A 21,896-nucleotide genomic window follows, 5' to 3' on the forward strand; every position below is an offset into this window, starting at 1 on the left:
AATACAATGTGTTAAGGGTTAGGATTAAGCATAAACAGAGCACTGAGAAGAACAGAGGAAAGAAGTAATTAATTCTGCATGGAGAGAGTGGGGAAAGTTCCAGAGAAACTGACACTTGAACAGGACCTCATAAAATGAACAATACTACACGGGACACAGAAGGGCAAGGAGCGTTCTAGACAAGCAAACAGCAACCCCATCTCAGGGCACGTCTGGATACGCCCTTATTCAGTGAGGAACAATGGGAGCCATCTGGAAAGACCTGGATTCCAAGGTCTCCGTGGGCAAGAGGAAGAGCATCATGGATGGTATTTTGAAAAAAGGACTTGGTATTGTCTACAACTCAAAATGTAAGACTGAAGCAAGATGGATAGCAGCAGCAGAGATGGTACCAGCCCCTGACACGAGACAGACCTGGGAAACCGACAGCATTGCTGAGGCCAGTTCTCTAGCTGGAGATGAGACGGATAAGGAGGCAGAGAAACCAATGAGCTTGGCAAACCTTAACCATGACTCAGCGATAGTCGGGCCAAGGTTTCCAGGAGAAAGGGCAGACCCAAATTGGGCGGGGGGAACAGAGAGTCATAGTACGAATAAAATGACTTCCCTGGTGGTCCAGGGGTTAAGATCCCACCTGCAAATGCAGGGGTCATAGGTTAGATCCCAGCTTTGGGAAGACTCCACAGGCTGCGGAGCAGCGATGCCCGAGCACCCTGTAGCCTGTGCTCTGCAACAAGAGAAGGCCTGGGCACGGCAATGAAAACCAAGCACAGCCAACATTCTTAAATAAATAAATAGTATGAATAATGACCTCCAAAGATAACTGGCCCTTAGCCCTGGGACCTGAAAATGCTACCTTCTATGGCAAAGACTCTGCAGATATGACTAAATTAGGAATCTTAAAATAGATTATTCTGGATTATCCAGTTGGGTCCTAAAAGCAATCACAAATACCCTTATAAGAGGAGGATAGAGGGAGATGTAGCTACAGATACAAGAGGGGAGATCACATGACTACTGGAGTCAGGTAGCTGCTGGAGTGATGCAGACACAAGCCAAGGGATGTCAGCAGATACCAGAATCTAGGAAATACAAGAAAGAGATTCTCTGCTAGGCCTCTGGCAAAAGCATGGCCCTGTGAACACCTACATTTGTTGCTTTAAGTCACCAAGTTTGTGGTGATTTGTTATAATCAAAGGAAATGAAAATAGTGAGCAAAGAGCTCCCCACCCGCCAACCCAGGAGCTCCTGGTTGTGGCAATCACCAGTCTTGGTAGGAGTAATTCAGATGAGAGGTACCTAAATAAGCAAGAAGTTGAGGTCCAAGCTGTTACCTTAGAGAAAGTCTAGATTATTAACCTGAGCAACTAGTCAAAGGGGCTTCCCAGGTGGCTCAGTGGTAAAGAACTCGCCTGCTAATGCAGGAGATGTAAGAGACACAGGTTCGATCCCTGGGTCGGGAAGATCCCCTGGAGGAGGCAACGGCAACCCACTCCAGTATTCTTGCCTAGAGAACCCATAGACAGAGGAGCCTGGCAGGCTACACTCCATGGGGTCACAAAGATTTGGTCACAACTGAACTACTGAGCATGCATGCATGCAGCTAGTCAAAATTTAGGTAATAAGACTCTGGGAAACCCCAGACTAGGTCAAAACAAGATGGAAGAAAGAATTACAAAACAGAGCCACCAAATGATGATACGTGGGGATGGGAATTGGCCGTGAATAGCAGTAGGGACAATAGGAGAGATACAGCAACTCAAGAGGTCACCCTCACATCATCAAATTTCTGGTATAGGACAGGTGCTTAATTTTAAGCACTCACTGGATGGAAAAGAGTTGAGATGGAAAACATGGACCTACAGCACAGATCAGTCAGGATTGACTCAGGGACCAGACCATCAAATCAAAGACATTAATGGATGCAGGTGTGGGAGTATTTTGGAAAGGAGAGAAACCATGGAATGGTAAATGTGCTCTTCCCTCAATCAGGGAAGTAACTCAATGAGATCTAGTTCAGGAGGGTGGGAGCAGGGTGGGGTATTCACAGTAGACTATGTAGCCTAGCAAAAAGTGCTTCAGCTAGCCAAGGCTGAAGATGATGGAGGCCAGATGTAAGAACGGGAAAATGGTGATGGATTAGAAAAATATTTGGTGCACATGGTAAGTTACTTAAATAAGGCATGAGTGATTGGTAGGGCATGGGAGCGACAGGTAAATGACAACAACGATCTTTGAAGTACAAAATTCAAAGGAAAAGGTTATGGCAGAGCAGACAGAATGAATTTGTCTCTGGCTATATTCAGTTTAAGATACTGGTGGGTCAGACCAGAGGTGACAGCCAGAAGCAATGGAATGCTGGGATCTAAAACCCGGAATGTCAAAAATATTTGAAAAAGTTATCCATAATGCGCTCTTTCCATCTTCTTCCTCCTGATCTATCTGTAGGTAAGAGATCCAAAAGAGGCTCCTAACATTTCAATATCCTGAAAACAACATTTCTGAACTATAGTAATACCACCCACTCCTAAGAAAAACCTTGCACTGGTGGCACTTAAAAGGAAATTAGAAATGTTCTACAAGCAGGAGGAAATCTTACCATCAGCCATTTCCTGGGTTCTGTGAAGTTTTAAGGACATCTAGTAAAATGGACAACAGAGTATCTATCTCTCAGCCATGGAGATAGGGCTGATGAGTCAGAGTCAGTTAAGGAGGCTCAGTGATGACCCCGGGATGATCCAATGATGGAAAAGAAGGCACACTTTTTAAACTCACAGAGAACATCAAGTTAGACACTGCTAAAGCACTGAATGCAAGTCCTACAAAGAGAAACCAGTGTATTTACCAATATGGATCCCTGGGGAAAGAGATGAAGACAAAAAAGAGAGAGAGATTTACCTGGAGAAGAATGTACCCTAAACACACACACACACACACACGACTCATTTGTATGCTACAGCTATAGATACCATATACCTTTTCACCAGAGTGCTCGGTACACAGTGCGCTATGGTGGAATGCCAGCAGCTCCCCTCTGTAGCCTGTGGTTTGTCACGGCTGGTACTGGGCAAAATGTGGAAATAGCTTAGAGCGGGCAGCATCTCAAACTCCAGATGAGGGAGTCCGGTAGGGGTGACAATGTAGGAAGGCAGCAAGGTATGATGCAAGGATGCAAAAGACGTTGATTTAACCCCTATCCTTAGGCAACCGTGTGTGTTCAGATGACTAAGGTTCTTGGAGAGATCACAGGAGGACAGAGGTGACAGTCAAAAAGCAACTCTTAGTAAGCTTTTACAGACAAGACAGACCAACAAATATCCCTAAGTGAATAAACAGAAGACCTAGTAAAAATACACGTGACTAAACAAACATGACCAAACAGGGTCTTATTTATAAAGACCTATTACGGAAACACATCTCATTGTCGCCAGTTAAACTTTGAAGGTCATGAGAAGTGCAGGCAGAGCGCTGCTATTCCAGAACAGAAGACGCTAGCAGCAAACACCCCAAACACGCCCCCATAATCACACCACCTTGCGTCTGCACACACATATATGAATGCTGCTCCGTCAATAACTCCACATTCCTGGCACAGCTGTGCCTATGCTGACTTCCAGGTTTTGACCACGGAGTCTCTCCACATTTTCTGAGATTTTGTGCCTACTGTATCCATCACACTGAGTGGGCATACCAACGTTAAGTAATAACACTTGCCCCTAGCAAGTTAAAAACCAGTTAAATGGAAGATACCAAACAGAAATAGAACAATGGAAAACATAAAATGGAAACAAAAGATGGACAGCTAACAGTTAAAAGTGTTCATCCAGGGCAGGAAATGAGAGAAAAAAAAAAAAACGCAGGTTATAAGTCTTTAAGTGAGGGGTATGTATGAATGAGAAGGGCAAGCTCATAATGATGGGATGAAAGATACAGGAGTGAAAATATGGGTGAAGGCCATTCCAAAGAATTGGGCCAAAAGAAGTTAAGAATGAGCCTGACATGAGAAGTTACGACACTGAGCTTAAAAAAAAAAAAAAAAAAGTCTTGGTGCAGAGTAGAAGCTGTTAAGGGGAAATGCTGGTGAGGCCCAGTGAAAACGAGTTGATTGAGGGGTCTGGGCCTCAACCTACTACCATGAGTTTTACATCAGGAGTGAAGCATAAAATATGGGCTTTAGGCAGAAAGCTACACAAGGAAGACAACTGAACACTTGTGTCTTAGGGACTAACAGAAGGCTGTTAAAATAATCCATAGTAAATTTTAGCAATCGATGCTATATAGTAGTACAGTAAGGAAGCTGCTGTTTTATTGGGGGTATGAAGCCTGAATTTCAGACCAGGGAGGCAGCAAGGACAAAGTTGTAAGAGGTGTGTGTGTGTGTGTGTGTGTGTGTGTGTGTGTACAAAGTTGTAAGAGGGTGTGTGTGTGTACAAAGTTGTAAGAGAGTGTGTGTGTGTGTGTGTACAAAGTTGTAAGAGAGTGTGTGTGTGTGTGTGTACAAAGTTGTAAGAGGGTGTGTGTGTTATATGTGCTCAATCGTGTCCAACTCTCTGTGACCCCATGGACTGTAGCCCATCAGACTCCTCTGTCCATGTAATTTTTCAGGCAAGAATACTGGAGTGAGTTGTGATTTCCTAATCCAGAGGATCTTCCTGACCCAGGGATCAAACTGACATCTCTGGTGTCTCCTGCATTGGTGGAGGAATTCTTTACCACTAGTGCCTCCCGGATAGTTTAGTAAAAAAACAAAACAAAACAAAATCTTCCTGCAATGCAGGAGTGAAGTGAAAGTCACTCAGTCATGTCCAACTCTCTGTGACCCCATGGACTGTGGCCTGCCAGGCTCCTCTGTCACTGGAATTCTCCAGGCAAGAATACTGGGGTGGGTAGCCATTCCTTTCTCCAGGGATCTTTCCCACCCAGGGATCAAACCCAGGTCTCCCACATTGCAGTCAGAATCTTCACCATCTGAGCCACCAGGGAAGGCCTGGGTTCAAGCCCTGGGTTGGGAAGATCCCCTGGAGATGGGCATAACAACCCACTCCAGTATTCTTGTCCATGGGGTCGCAAAGAGTCGGACACGACGGAGCGACTAATACTTTCAGCGCCGCCTGGGAAGGCCTGGAAGAGAGAAGGTGGAGGACAAAAGAACTAACGAAGAATTAAAAGGTTTCAGTGACTCCATGGATCAAGAGGATAAGAAGAGAGGAAAAAGTTTAAAATTGCTAGAGATTACACCTCAGTAACCAAAGGATATCACTGAAAAGCCATTGAGAAGAAAGGAGGTAGACACAGTTTGAAAAATGACTGTTCTGAAGACACAGAATTTGAGGTACAAATAATGTAGCACAGACAAAATGTATTCTGGAGGAATAAGGCAAATATGAACGCTACGGATAGAAGACACAGGGCTAGACGGGATCACTCTGACAGGAAGTTGAAACAGTAAATACAGGCTTAGAGAAACCATCTAGAGAAAGAATTCAGGGTCTATGGGATGAAAAGGTATGGGGATTTCTCGAGCACACGTCACAGCTTCTGATTTTAGTGGCAAACTGTCAGGAAAAGTTCTAAATCAAAGAACTCGGAAATACCTCAGAGATGAGGTTGGATTTACACAAGGACCATATTTTTCAAACTATTTCCAAAGACAAACATTTAACAAGCGGACGTCATCCTAAAATGCCAATGCTACAATGAATTCAGAATTCACTAATAACAATATAGCAAGTTCTATGGCATTTGCCTACATAAATCAATCACGGCTAATAATCTGGTTTTAATCTGTTAACACCCTGACCAAAGAAACCCAATGTCACCAACAGGTATGAAGGCCTGGCACTTTTAGTGCCCTTCCCCTCTTGCCAGTGACAACACGTTAACAGCCACGGACACACACACTGATGGTTTCTTAGGACCTAAACATCCTGAGCTGCCACGTCTGAGAGCCACAGAAGTTTTCTGAAACTAGGAAAGTACACCAGTTATTCTCTTGGGTTTTTTTTATCTTCTGGTAGGGAACTCAAAAGTAGAAGTGATTTCCACAGCTGAAAAAACTATACACTGAGGGTTTCTGGGGCTTGTTATTAATTGGGGGCAAATGATACGACTTTTGCATACATATAAAAACATTTCATAATCAAGTCCTATCTTCCAGTTAAAGATGTCTCAGTGGTCATACAAGTTTAAAAAAAGTACATTGCCCTCCTATGTCATTTCTTGCCCCCTTCTTGCAGTAACCCACCAAAAATAAGCAAGAAATCACTTTCTCCAACAAGAAAGCCCAAAATGATGCCTAATGTTTGTTCCTAATTTATTTAGTAATGAATGATCAACATTTCTTTATTAAACTTTTTATACTATATTGGCGTATGGCTAAGTAACAATGTTGTGACAGTTTCAAGTGGACAGCAAGGGAACTCAGCCATACATATACATGTATCCATTCTCCCCCAAACTCCCCTCCCATCCAGGCTGCCACATAACATTGAGCAGAGTTCCTTAGGCTATACAGTAGGACCTTGTTGGTTATCCATTTTAAATACAGCAGTGTGTACACGTCCATCCCAAACTCCCTAACTATTCCTTCCCCTCAGCCTTCCCCCCAGCCCTGCTAGTCTGTGAGTCTTTCTGTTTTGTAAGTTCATCTGTATCATGTCTTTTTAGATTCTGCATACAAGGGATTATGAATGACCGACACTTCCTTAACACTTATTATGTACCTGGTACTAGTCTAAGCTCTTAAATATCCACAAAAATCAAATGAAGTGAATACTGCAGTAGATACTAACCCCATCTTATATAAGGAGAAACCGAGGCACACAGGCTAAATTGACCACAGTTACTGAAGCGATTTAGCACGGCACAGCATATCTTTAAAATGCAGCGGAGTCAGGACTTGTATCTAAGCAAGATTCCAATGCCTCACACTAAATATCCGAGCTGTCTATTCTGTTTCTCAATTACACGAGCAATACCCATCTCCTATTTTAGAAAAAAGTAAACTATTGTTTAAAGACAGTAAACACTGTCTATGACCTAAGTGTTTTTTGATTATTTCAAAAATCTCCCAGAGTACAAATACAAACAAACCCAAAGAAAATAGCAACACACATACCCACACTTTCTGAGAACACTTTAATTTAAAAAAAAAAAAAATTCCACTTGGATGCAGAGAAACTTTTGACCATTTAGGGTCGCAGTGAAGCAGAATGAGCTAACCTAAAAGACAAGTTGGAAGCATCCACTCCTGGAAAAAGCAATTCTCCCTCAAGACTCACACTTTTCTACTTTGCAAAGTAAAATTTGGACTAAATGCAGTTATTTCTTTAAGATGACATCAAGATTTATTTTGCACTTTACTCTAATTTTCCTCCCATTTTCCCTGATTGCAGTCTAAATCTGAGTTTAAAAGAATTATACAAGCATCTGGCACATGATCGCTGGTAAGCATGACAACTTTCATTAAAAACTGATGTTTCAACCTGTATTTCTAAAGAATAGATTTTAATTGAAGGCCTTTACAACTAACAATCAAGCTAATTGTATTTTGATTCTCCTTACATTTCTCTGGATCAAATATTCTCACTTGGATATTTTTCACTAAGACATTTATTTGCTACCTTATTTTGAAACTTAGAGGAAGAAATGGTGCTAATGAAACTCAGAAGAAAGCAGCCAGGGATGTCTTGATGAAATGCCATTTCCTATGTGAGTCTATTTCAAACATAGGTAAAGAAGGAAGCAATTTTTGAATTCAACCTTTCGTGAGCCTGTGATAATCCAGAGTTGACAACACAGAACACAGGAATGGACAGGTGGCTTGGTGGTAAAGAACCCACCTGTCAATGCAGAAGCAAGAGACAGGGGTTCATCTGCTGGGTCGGAAAGACAGCCTGGAGAAGGAAATAGCAATGGCAACCCACTCCAGGATTCTTGCCTGGAGAATCCCACGGACAGAGGAGTCTGGCAGGCTTATAGTCCCTGGGGTTGCAAAGATGCAGAAATAACACGGCAACTGAGCACGTGTGTGCGCGCACACACGGATCTACTAAGCCAAATCATCAGAATAGCGTTTTAGAAGCAGGGTGCTGGGAAATGGCATTAAAAGCTTTATCAACAGCTGCCAGAGACAGTGGATAAGACAGACAAGGTCCTTATCCATTACATGAGACCCTAGTGAATCCTTCCTTCAACACCACAGTGGTGTGGACAATGTTACAGGAAGCGTGGGGGGTCATGTGACTCTCCCTCTGACCACACACCTCTCACAGCACCCAATGCCCAGCGTAACACTAATCTCAATGGATAAATAAGACCAACAAATAAAAAGTCCTTTAACCTCAGTGTCAATAATGAGAACAACAGAAGTCAGAAGTTCAGCAGTCAAATTTTTAAAAATCTTAACTAAATTTTTAAAATATCTTGAAATGAGCTCCTATAAAGGACTTGGGGATTCCATGAAATATAAGGACTCTTCTGTACTATCTAAATCTTAACTGCCCAGATTTATGCCTTTTGAGAATAAAAATAAAAATAAAAAAACTGCAGGCAGGCTTAAACAGTATGAAACTTTAAATCATACATTATTATTGCTCTCTTCAGAGATGGTTCTTAATGCTTCATCGGACGCAGAACACTCTGAGCCAGTTTTCCTAAACAGCCTCAAACAGAAACATCGCCTCCAGAGTAGCTGTTCATGGGTGTCCTGGGAAACTGAGATTCTGCACTCCAAGTGTGAGGCACACAGCAGGCTCTCAGCCTTCCTTCGGGGGAAGGCGTCCACAGAGCCTTTGTGACGTGTTACCTACATGTATATGATCATGGAATGCGTTTTATGGGTTACCCGGGCTGCATAAAATGCAGTCTGGAAAAGGCTGCTTTCAGCTCCTGAGCTTAGCACTGAAGACTTGATAATCTGACCCTGAATTACCCTTAATCCCTCTCAACAACATATACTGACAACGGATGACCAATGTAGGTCTCGTATCCTCATATCCCTACAGAAAGCCTCTCCTCCAGCAAGTTCATCTCCTCTCCCTGTTTTCAGTAGACATCTGCACTACCATTTTGTTCAGCTCGTTCCCCAGGCTAGAATTTCTACCTTCATTTTATTCAATTTAATCCCTTGACATTAGAGATAAAATCCCACCTCTTGGGTCTCTTTCACATAATGTCATTTTTCCTTTCCCCTAAACAGGCTAGCTCAAAAAAAATGACACTTTGTCAGGACTCATCTATACTTGATCATGAGTCCAAACTCGCTGCATGCATATCTGGTCTCCCAGCTACCTAACAACTGGCTGAGAACAGGCTCTAAATTGCTCGTTTTTAAAATACCTGACACACAGTATTTTGCTCCAATAGAGTAGACACACATACATGTCAATAAGTTAGAAAACCCACGCCAGGAACCTCTCACGTGGTATTGCAATGCCACACATGATTTTCAGCATTAAAAAACAGGTTGACCCCAGAATGACTCAAAACACTTAGTTAGGCATATTTGTCTTCTCTGGACAATCTTTTTGTCTGGTTTAGACGCTATAAACCAGGACACGATCAACGTTAAGTCTACAAATTGACATCTCACAGGAATGTATGAGGAACGCCTTGATGAACATGGAACATGGTTGGACCTTTAAAAACAGAAGTGAGTAGCATTGCCATTTCCATGCCTTCCGTGACCATGAAGCCTATCCCTTACTTTCTATATGTCTACATTTGTAACTTCAAATATATTTATGTAGTATAGGCACAGGTCTTATTTTATTCCCTCTATAGAATATCCACGTGGCTCTCCACCTCTCAGGGACTCTCAGATGACATTAGCCTATTTCATCACCATAGTAACTATACAGCATACCCATCTCTATGGAGATAATAAGGTCATACCTAACCTGAAATAAGCACATAAGTATCTGATTCTGGCAAATCAAACCAAGAAAACAGAAGTCTGAAGGTGCAGAGTATTCAACAAAGAATTCTGGTCTTCCAACTAACTGCATGATACACCTAGAGAGAATACAACTGACCCTTGAACAACAAGAGGGTAGGGGTGCCGACCCTCCACACAGTCAAAAATCAGCATGTAACTTATAGTTGGTCTATATGTCTATACGTAGCTCGTCCACAGCCTCAGTTCCACATTCAAGCATTCAACCAACCTTCCACCATGTATTTCTGTAGTATTTAGTATTAGGGTAGGGGGGCGAATTCACAAGTGGGCCCATGCAATTCAAACTCGTGTTGTTCAAAGGTCAACTGTGCAATACATTTTCACCAGCATAACATCTGAAAAAGCCACTCAGGCAGGAAAATGTCCAGTCTAATAGTTAAGTATTATGTTTTCTTAACCAGGTGAGAAGAGCAATATACCATTAAATATAGAATGGCCGAAACACTACAAAAGCAGCTCATTATGTAATTCTAGAATTAAGAGTTACTCTTCTGTGGTTTTGAATAGGAAGCATCCAAGCTTGTCCTTGGGAACCACTAAAGAAGACTGATTAAAAGCCCTGCAGCAAATGGTCTAGGTTCAGAACCAGACTTCATTTCATACTATCTGACAGTACATTTCTTCTTTGAGCTTCACGCCGTCTCCTCATCTGACAAATGGATGCAAAACGGTATCCACTCCTTTGTGTTACTGTGACATGTCAATGTGATAATCCCATGATACTCTTACATCATTGCTTAGTACAAAGCAAGCATACAACACGCATTAACACCGTTACATCCCTGTGATCTAAGTAAAAGCCTCATTACGAAGGCTGGTACAGCAATTACAAGATTAACACACACACAACCTCCACTGTGCTCCCTTCAATGCTATTCTGTGTCTCTGTGTGGATTGCTTATCTCAAGAGGCAAAGAAAAGGCTTGCTGTGGGAGTTATAATTATCTACAGTCCTTAGCCCTACCTATCTCCTGCAGGCGTGGTAAAATTACAACTTTAAGCAAACAATAATCATCCCTGGGAAATCCATTAAGCAATCTAAATTACAATTCTGATATCAGCATATCTGTGGAAGTTGTATGTATACTACATTGCCATTTATTTGCATATATGTGACCATGTTTTCAGCTGCACATGGTTTTAGCATTCTGTAAAATCACTTTAAACAGGAAAGATACCATTTTTCTCTTTCCTTGATCAAAGGAAAAAGTCATGAAAGAAAAACTTAGGTTTTATGTGTTTTTTTCCATTTCATTTAACACGTTAATGAACGCTTTATGGAAAAGAAGGGGGAGCACATGTTTTTCATCTTACTGCTGGAAAACTCTTAACACATTCAGAATTTCTTTCATTATCAAATAAGTGTTTGTAAAATGATAATAAATTAGTTTAACAAAGTCTTAAAAGGGATCATTTGAGGAACGATCTGAAACTCAAACCTACTCGGTAACATTTCTGTTGTTATTTATTCTACCTCATCTCAAGTTCTTCAACCTTTTCCTGTATCTGACACTCAATAAACATTGCTTCTTTTATTTAAACCTCATGATTCTTTCAGGCCTAAGATACTTTTTATGTTTTCATTAGGTAATTTCATTGTCATAATTAATTTCACATAATTAATTTCAGTGGTTTCTTATTTATAAGTCTCATTTCTCCCTTTTAGAAGGGAGAAATTTCTCCCTTCTCACCCTGCTTTTTTGAGAAGAACTGCTTTTTGGTGTCTGACACTGATATAAAGTGGAAGTGACAGAGTGTAAGCTGCAAACTAAATCCAGTTTCAAATTCGCTTGCCGAAGTCTACACTTACCCTGAGAACATGATTTCTTCCTCCACTGAAAATGCAAAGACTTGATTTCCACTGAAAACAGTTCTCCCCACAACAGGGAGAAATGTGTTAAACATATAAATGAAGACAGTTTTGTATACAGCACATACTGAATTTCTCATTGTACAAGCAGACCTCAGAGATACTGTCACTTCGGTTCCAGGCCACCGCAATAAAGCGAGTATCCCAATAATATGAATCCCACAAATGTTCTGGTTTCCCAGTGCATATAAAAATTATGTTTACACTGTACTGTGGTTTAATACATGAGTTAAAAATATATTTCAGTGCTAAAAATGCTAACCATCACCTGACAATGCAGCGTTGCCACAAACTTTCAACTTGGAAAAAATGCTGTATCTGCAAAGTGTGATAAAGCAAAGCACAGTAAAATGAGGCATTCCTGCCCATGCGATGTATGAAATGTTTAAGTTTCTCATTACATATAAAATGAAATATAAGTATTGCACACATATGTAGAAAAACAACTTTACATCTTCTCTAATCTCATGGCAAGAACAGGTGGCAAGAATACACAGAAGAACTGTACAAAAAAGATCTTCATGACCCAGATAATCATGATGGTGTGTGTGATCACTCACCTAGAGCCAGACATCCTAGAATGTGAAGTCAAGTGGGCCTGAGGAAGCATCACTATGAACAAAGCTAGTGGAGGTGATGGTATTCCAGTTGAACTATTTCAAATCCTAAAAGATGACGCTGTGAAAGTGTTGCACTCAATATGCCAGCAAATTTGGAAAACTCAGCAGTGGCCACAGGACTAGAAAAGGTCAGTCTTCATTACAATCCCATAGAAAGGCAATGCCAAAGAATGCTCAAACTACCGCACGATTGCACTCATTTCACACGTTAGTAAACTAATGCTTAAAATTCTCCAAGCCAGGCTTCAGCAATACGTGAACCGTGAACTTCCAGATGTTCAAGCTGGTTTTAGAAAAGGCAGAGGAACCAGAGATAAATTGCCAACATCTGCTGGATCATCGAAAAAGCAAGAGAGTTCCAGAAAAACATCTATTTCTGCTTTATTGACTATAGCCTTTGACTGTGTGGATCACAATAAACTGGAAAATTCTGAAAGAGATGGGAATACCAGACCACCTGACCTGCCTCCTGAGAAATCTGTATGCAGGTCAGAAAGCAACAGTTAGAACTGGACATGGAACGACAGACTGGTTCCAAATAGGAAAAGGAGTACATCAAGGCTGTTTATTGTCACCCTGCTTATTTAACTTATATGCAGAGTACATCATGAGAAATGCTGGGCTAGAGGAAGCACAAGCTGGAATCAAGACTGCCGGGAGAAATATCAATAACCTCAGATATGCAGACGACACCACCCTTATGGCAGAAAGTGAAGAAGAACTAAAGAGCCTCTTAATGAAAGTGAAAGAGGAGAGTGAAAAGGTTGGCTTAAAGCTCAACAATTCAGAAAACTAAGATCATGGCATCTGGTCCCATTGCTTCATGGCAAATAGATGGGGAAACAGTGAACAGTGACAGACTTTATTTTTCTGGGTTCCAAAATCACTGCAGATGGTGATTGCAGCCATGAAATTAAAAGACACTTGCTCCTTGGAAGGAAAGTTATGACCAACCTAGACAGCAGAGACATTACTTTGCCAACAAAGGTCCGTCTGGTCAAAGCTATGGTTTTTCCAGTAGTCATGTATGGATGTGAGAGTTGGACTATAAAGCAAGCTGAGTGCAGAAGAATTGACGCTTTTGAACTGTAGTGTTGGAGAAGACTCTTGAGAGTCCCTTGGACTGCAAGGAGATCCAACCAGCCCATCCTAAAGGAGATCAGTTCTGGGTGTTCATTGGAGGAACTGATGTTGAAGCTGAAAGTCCAATGCTTCAGCCACCTGATGCAAAGAGTTGACTCATTGGAAAAGACCCTGATCCTGGGAAAGATTGAGGGCAGGAGGAGAAGGGGACGACAGCGGATGAGATGGTTGGATGGCATCGCTGACTCAATGGACATGGGTTTGGGTGGACTGCGGGAGTTGGTGATGGACAGGGAGGCCTGGTGTGCTGCGGTTCATGGGGTCGCAAAGAGTCGGACACGACTGAGCGACTGAACTGAACTGAATGGAATCTCATGGCAATTCTATTATTTAAAAATAAGATTCTAAAATCTTATTTTGGCCCAATTAGCACATTTTTAGTATTATAAAAATGCCTGAGTTTTGCATGATACATGTTTACCTAGTACACTTAATGTGCTAAAAACTCCAGAAGTCTTTTTTTTTTTAAGCATACTTTGTGATATTATTATTTCTACATAGTAATATTTCAGAGAGACAATCAGCAATATGTTAACTTTCCAACCTATGTTTATTAAAAACAAACAAACCTTGGCACTTCTACTTAGACTAAGGTTTATACTCCTACAAAATTAAAAGACAGTATAAGATCATTTAGCTCAGGTTTCTGTCCTAAAATTGTGTTAACCACAGGAGAACCTGGGAACTCTACTCACTCTCTAAGAATTTAATGTAAAGCTGGTTCATCTCTGAAAGACCGAAAAGTGGAACTAGTTAATGAAGAACTTAAGAGGACATAACAACACAGTAGTTTTGTTTCAGCAGAGGTTTAAATATAGGAATTCAGCCTTACCAAGGAGGTTCCCCCTAGTATGCAGGGAATGGAGGTCAGCTCTCGCTGGCCATCTGCCTGCCCCTCGGCCTGTCTGTCTGCTGTTGCCTCCACGTACAAGCCCAAGACCCCACATTTGGCCCATGGACCCCGCCAGGAGCTAAATGGAAATGGTCTGACACCACTTCACCTTTCTTTACAGAAGTCAAGGACCTCAATTTCCATAATGAATTGCTTTCAAAATGCATTTGTTTTTTAAATAAGCCAGAAGAGAGATGTTAGATTTTTCGGAGATAGCTCTTCCATTATTTAATACTCACTCAAGAGTCCCAGTTGTAGGTCAAACTGCAAAGTCATTCAAGGTTTAGAAGGACCTTCTAAAATCCTTTTCTGGTTCCCCTGTATTCAACCAGAACACCTACACAACAGCCTACCCAATCTTCTTCACCCCCAAGCATCTAATCTCTCATCGTTCCCAAGGTTCTCCCAAGTTCCCTCCTTATAGCATCCACCTGGTCCCAACGTTCTCAGCTACACATCAGACCAGCACTTCCTAAAGCTGAGTAATGTACAAAAGTTTCTTCATGTGCCCAGTGTCGATCTAAGTTATTATTAGATTCTCAAAACAGGTACACATGCCCAACTAGGAATAATAAACTCCTTAAGTTTGTAACCCCTAAACAAATTTAAAGCCAAAATACACATAAGAAATATTCAAGAAAAGCTCTAAAACATAACGCAACACTCATGGAATGTGATAAATGCAGTTTTGCTACAATTGTCACTTGCAGCCTGACTATGGTACTGATGCCACAGCCAAGATCCTTGTACCAAGAGCACTTGCATTACTCTCAGCAGCAGGGTAGTTAGATTCGACCACCCCCTTTTCTATTAACCTGTATCAGAGAAGGATGCCATCCAGCCTCAACCTGCTGGAAACTCATCATTTATAAACCAGTTATTATCCAGGAACAAAGACTAAGACTTTGAGGCAGGCACAAATGTAAACACAGGTGCTGGAGTTTCAGGGGTTGCCCTTGTGAAAACATTACCACTCAGATGATTCAGAATGTTTCTATCAGTTTATTATTGTTATAAACGGAAACACATTCTCTGGTGGAGAAGCAAAGTCTCCGAGAGAAAACACTCTGGACAGGGCCCAGCCAATGGACCCCCCTTCCAGATATGCATCCATCCTCAGGCTCAGTCCAGCTACCATATGGGAAAGCAATATGAGTCAGTCCTTTTGTGGAACACCTTACTTGCCAAGAATATTCATCATAGGAAAATAAATTCTTGGAAGAGACAGTAATGTCTTTAATCCAAACAGTATCTTTTAAACTCTAGAATCCCAGGCAGGACGGGCAGAGAGAGAAAGAGATGGGAGGGAAAAGCAGTGGGAGAAAGACCTATTTAGGGGAAGAATGTCTGGAGAAATTGTTTAATTCCCACTGCTCTCTAACAACAGCATACTTCATATACACTTGTTTTGATCTCTCAACCAACAGCACTTTGATAATTCATATCATTCTCACAGCAAATGCCATTTTATATATGCCTGGTGTTAAGTACAGGGCTTTCCTGGTGGCTTAGACAGTAAAGAATCTGCCTGCATTGCAGGAGACCCAGATTTGATCCCTGGGTTGGAAAGGTTTGAACACCTGCAGTAGGAAAGAGCAACCCACTCCAGCATTCCTGCCTGGAAAATTGATGTTAAGTATATACATACACTTTTTATACTGGGGTGGTTTGCTATTCCCTCCTCCAGTGGATCACGCTTTGTCAGAACTCTCCACTATGACCCCATCCATCTTGGGTGGCCCCACACAGCATGGCTTGTAGCTTCACCGAGTTATGCACATGCTGACAAAGGTCTGTATAGTCAAGGCTGTCGTCTTCCCAGCGGTCTTGGACGGTTGTGAGAGCTGGACCATAGAGAAGGCAGAGCACCCAAGAATTGATGTCTTCAAACCATGGTGCTGGAGAAGACTCCCCAGAGTCCCTTGGACAGCAAGGAGATCCAACGAGTCAATCTTAAAGGAAATCAACCCTGAATATTCATTGGAAGGACTAATGCTGAAGCTGAAACTCTAGTATTTTGGTCATCTGATGTGAACAGCTGACTCACTGGAAAAGACCCTGATGCTGGGAAAGACTGAGGGCAGAAGGAGAAGAGGGCATCAGAGGATGAGATGGCTGGATGGCATCACCGGTGCAAAGGACATGAACTTGGGCAAACTCCGGGAGACGGTGAGGGACAGGGAGGCCTGGAGTGCTGCAGCCCATGGGTTCGCAAAGTCAGACACAACTGGGCATGAACAGCAGCAGCACACACATACACGTGCACACACCAGTCTGTGCGCCACTCAAGTCCACCAGTTTAGGTCCAAGTAGCTCAGAAGCACCAGCCCTGCCTCCTCCTCCTCTCCCGATATCCTCTGGAAAAGTACAGATGTGGCCCTAAAGGCAGAAGTGGCCCTGGCACAAAAACTCTGTGCCATTGTCTGTGGCTGCTGCCAACTAATCCCCAAAGGCTGAGAACGGGATTCATGATGGAGGCAGATTTGTCTGTCCCCAATAGGATGGCCTGAGGATTCACCCCAAGACGGCCTGAGGACTCCCTCAGGCCAGCAAGACAGAGCTATGTTCTCAACAAATGTAACTCGCCACCTTTTTCCCAAGGGCTACTATGGGAGATTCATTCTGGGGTCTACGCATGCAAAAAATGACAGTACTGGTAATGACACCTAACATATTTTGTGCCAGGCATGTCTTACAAGGGCTTTTCCTAGATTGTCTCATTCAGTCTCACAACCTTGAGGTACTTAAAATTACCACCAATCACAGGGCTGTCGCATTTTAAATATTCACACACAGCTAATCCCGTAAGTTTAAACATCAAACCTCGAGTCCTGGAAATGTCATTAGCAAGCTCTGACACAGGAAGAGCAACATTAAGGCTTCATATAATATTCTCCATGTATTCATTTGTAATTGACCTAAGATACTGGATACAAAAATACTTATGACATCTAAGAATAAAGATTTTTTAAAATATGGACACCATTAGTCTGCTAGGGCTGCCGTAACAAACTCGAGAGTCATACACTGAGGGTCATAAGTTGATTTTCTTACATCTGAAGGCTGAAAATCCGGGATCAAGGCAGCAGCAAGGTTCCTTTCTTCAGAGGCTTCTCTCTTTAACCTGCAGACAGCCGCCCCCTTGCAGGCTCTTGGACAGTCTTGTCTCTATGTGCTTTGGATTCCCTGTTATCTTTCTTGCGTTCCAAATTTCCTCTTCTTGTAAGAATCCAGAGAGGATTAAGGCCCAATCTAAGAGCCTCATTTTAACCTGATCACCTCTTTAAAGAGCCTATCACTAAATAAGGTGACATTATGAGGTACTAGGGGTTCAATTATGTGAATTTCAGGGGAACACAAGTGAATCCATAACAGACACAGGCACCCATATTCCACGTAAGTTAAACAAATTGAATATTTGCATTCTCTCTCTGTGGGTCCCTCCCATATCACAACCCTCTTCCCTCAAGGAACTAAGGGTTCCACACAACTAAGTTTTACTGTGTAATTCTTCATAGTTTTATCAACTACATTTAATGTTTTTAAAACCTTAAAGCTATAAATTTCCCTCTAAGTGAAACTTTAGCTGCACCTCTCACAGACCTTGATATAGTGGTACCGCATGCTTTATTAGCATTTCAAAATATCTTATTCTCTCACCTATGGGTTATTTACTGTTCAACTTCAAAAGTGTACGGTTCAACTTCCAAATACGTGGGGGAATTTTCTAAATGGCTTTCTGTTGTGTTAACCTCTAGTTCTGCTGTCATCAGAGAACTATTTTGAATGATTTCAATTCCTTTTAAATTACAGAGACTTATTTGATGTCTCAGCTTATAGTCTCCCATTTGGAATTAAACTAAAATAGCATAATTTAGCTGTATTCATTGTGGCAATGTTGATTCAAAATATCACTTATAAGATTGCTTTAGTACCAGCAAGCTAAGAACACATTTTATTTAATTAGGTGAAAGTCTGATTGCTACTTGTGGAAAATGGACGTGATACTTATTTTTAGTGAATTTAAGTATTTTATCTTTTTTTACCCAAAGCACTGACTAAAAGAGGCTGAAAATAGTATAACCATATCTTAGAGTTACACTATTTTAAAAACAGATCATGCCGTTTCTAAACCAGATACTCATCACTTAACTCTACCTCAAGGAGTCAAGTACTAGGTGACAGACCAAGAAATCTCATAACTTATCCTAGGGAAAACTGAACTCGACTGGAATTTGAGACTTAAGAAATAGCCAATAAAATATTGTCCAACATCAAATTTTATATATATGTTATATACAATAAAAATGTAAACATTTTCTCCAAAGGCTTCCAAATGTATTTACAGGAGACATGCAAAACTACTTTCATGTTTCTAAAAAAAATGATAACTTTATTGAAAAAAGAATTCTTTTAAAGAAAATCACTCAACGCTTACTGTCTTACTTTAGGGAAGGCCATTTAGTTAAGTAGAGTTCCCCCAAAACTATTTTAAACAAGGGGATATAGAAGCAAACCTTATTTAGATGAGTTTCTAGTCAAGGACTTGACCTATATAATGTAAGTTACACAAATCAAAAAATCGAGGCAATATCCTCAAAGGAAGGGGCTAAATGTGGTTTAAGATTTTTCAGCCTGGTGATAAACATGAAATAGAAGCATAAATGTTTCTTGAGTACTTTACAGCACAGTTAAGCAGAGAGGATTTTTAATGTCTAATTTTTAAACTTCCTTAAAAATGAATTTCCATAAGTACTATGGAAATCACATGCCCTAATTTGGGCCATAATCATGGTAACTACTCACATGTTTGCAATCAACTTTTAAAATAAGATGCTACAGATACAGCTTCTGAGGTCGCTGCATTCCAAAATGCTGTTAGTAATACTGAATGCAGAGAGCTGTTGGTTGGTCTGCACTCACACGGGTTCAAACATTCCTCTGGTGAGCCTGTGTTAATGAAAATTCTCCTTTCCAAAGATTCTTTTGGACCACTCTTCCAGAAACCTTGTATCAGAGCCAGTAAACAGTCTCATGAAGATCTGCAACTGTACATTTTTCAGGCATTACACTAGATTTTCTTATACAAGTTCCCTATTAAAATGGCTTAAATTCCAAACCAAGCCTTGGGAAACAGAGCACACACTATTTTGAGCCTTTCTACAGCATCTGGCAATGGGACCAGAGTGGTGAAATGAAAAAAACAAAAGTAGTTTTCAAGTCTTATGTTAGAGAGACAAATTAATTTTTACTATGGGAACAAGGGGCAAAGCCTTTTGCTTCTACAATTGATCGTGAAATTGTCTTAAGACAATTTTGATTTTACAGAATTAGGTTTTGGCCTCAGCCTGTAGGTATTTCCCTACTGCATTCTGGATTAATTCACCTTTATAGCTACTTTCTGTCAAAATGACAAAGGAGAATTGATTTCTTTTGGTGAGGTATCCTTATCAATGGAAACTTCTAAGCATTGATTGATGGGGTGTTAGAGGAAAGAACCATTAATTGATTTGTAATAAATAAAGCAAAATCTCCAGTTATGACCTGCGATTGATAAAGGCAGCTCCTTTCTCATTGGTACATTTCTTTCATCTAAAATTTATAAAGCAGCTCGAAGTCAACAATCACTCAGCTTATTACTGTAACACAGTTTTATTAAAGCAATTTCCATTGGCATGGCCCAAGTTAAAGGTCACTCAGCATGATCATCATAATATTAAATAAGTAAAAATAAGTAAAATAAGTCAAATGGAAAATGGCGTTTAAAGTGACATTGTGGTGTAACGGAAAAACCTGCAGCTTTGCAATCAGATGATCTAAATTCAGATTCCAGCTTGGCACTTATTAAGCATTTAACTCAAGTTGCTTGAGTCTGTTTTCTCATCTCCAAAATTTAGAAACCCCCTATCTTGCAGAATAATTGTACTAAATGAGTTCAATACATGTAAAATGTCTGAAATACAGCACAGAACATATTAGCTGACTGCTTAATTGTCTTTTATTGTTATTAGAACAAAGCCTTAAGAGCAAATCATCTCATCATCTGTCCAAGTCCACATTAGACAAACAGGGCCAAGTAAAAAATTCATTCAATGGGTTTCTCTCAGGATTCCTGCACTTAAAAAAAAAAAACAAGTCCAATGGGCCAAAGATCTAAAGAGACATTTCTCCAAAGAAGACGTACTGATGGCTAACAAACACATGAAAAGATGCTCAACATCACTCATTATCAGAGAAATGCAAATCAAAACCACAATGAGGTACCATTACACACCAGTCAGAATGGCTGCTATTCAAAAGTCTACAAGCAATAAATGCTGGAGAGGGTGTGGAGAAAAGGGAACCCTCTTACACTGTTGGTGGGAATGCAAACTAGTACAGCCACTATGGAGAACAGTGTGGAGATTCCTTAAAAAACTGGAAATAGAACTGCCATATGACCCAGCAATCCCACTCCTGGGCATACACACCGAGGAAACCAGATCTGAAAGAGACACGTGCACCCCAATGTTCATCGCAGCACTGTTTATAATAGCCAGGACATGGAAGCAACCTAGATGCCCATCAGCAGATGAATGGATAAGAAAGCTGTGGTACATATACACAATGGAATATTACTCAGCCATTAAAAAGAATACATTTGAAATCAGTTCTAATTAGATGGATAAAACTGGAGCCCATTATACAGAGTGAAGTAAGCCAGAAAGATAAAGACCAATACAGTATACTAATGCATATATATGGAATTTAGAAAGATGGTAATGATAACCCTATATGCAAGACAGAAAAAGAGACACAGATGTATAGAACAGACTTTTGGACTCTATGGGAGAAGGCGAGGGTGGGATGATCTGAGAGAACAGCATTGAAACAAGTATATTATCAAGTGTGAAACAGATCGCCAGTCCAGGTGGGATGCATAAGACAAGTGCTCAGGGCTGGTGCACTGGGAAGACCCAGAGGGATGGGATGGGGAGGGTGGGGGAGGGGGTTCAGGATGGGGAACACATGTAAATCCACGGCTGATTCATGTCAATGTATGGCAAAAACCACTACAATATTGTAAAGTAATTAGCCTCCAACTAATAAAAATAATTGGGGGGAAAAAAAAGTCCAACTTTTCAACAATAAAATGTATTATTAAAACATCCTTAAAGATATATTGGCTTTTTATGTTGTTGTTTTCACTTTTATAAGGGGAACTGAAAGCAACACTTGATTTTTAAAAGGCACTTATATTTAAGAATGCATTGCTAAGGTTGTTCAATTACCTGGGCTTTAACTAATCTGAATTAGTTTACAACAGCAGACACACATCGCTGTTGCTAAAGGTTTACCACAACATTGGCAAAAATGAGATGAGCCATCAGAAAAGCAATCTAAATGCAATCTGGACTTGAAAGTTAATTGCTC

At 40.9% G+C, this 21,896-nt stretch overlaps 1 protein-coding gene across 25 annotated transcripts in view; it reads right to left on the minus strand.

Annotated features, from left to right (window-relative positions):
- The window catches only part of LOC122697542, a 650,597-nt gene that overhangs the window by 364,903 nt on the left and 263,798 nt on the right, over window positions 1-21,896 (minus strand). The gene's annotated exons all lie outside the window — the stretch shown is intronic.

This window comes from Cervus elaphus, chromosome 7 (assembly GCF_910594005.1).
Source record: "Cervus elaphus chromosome 7, mCerEla1.1, whole genome shotgun sequence".
In the NCBI taxonomy this organism is placed as follows: domain Eukaryota; kingdom Metazoa; phylum Chordata; class Mammalia; order Artiodactyla; family Cervidae; genus Cervus; species Cervus elaphus.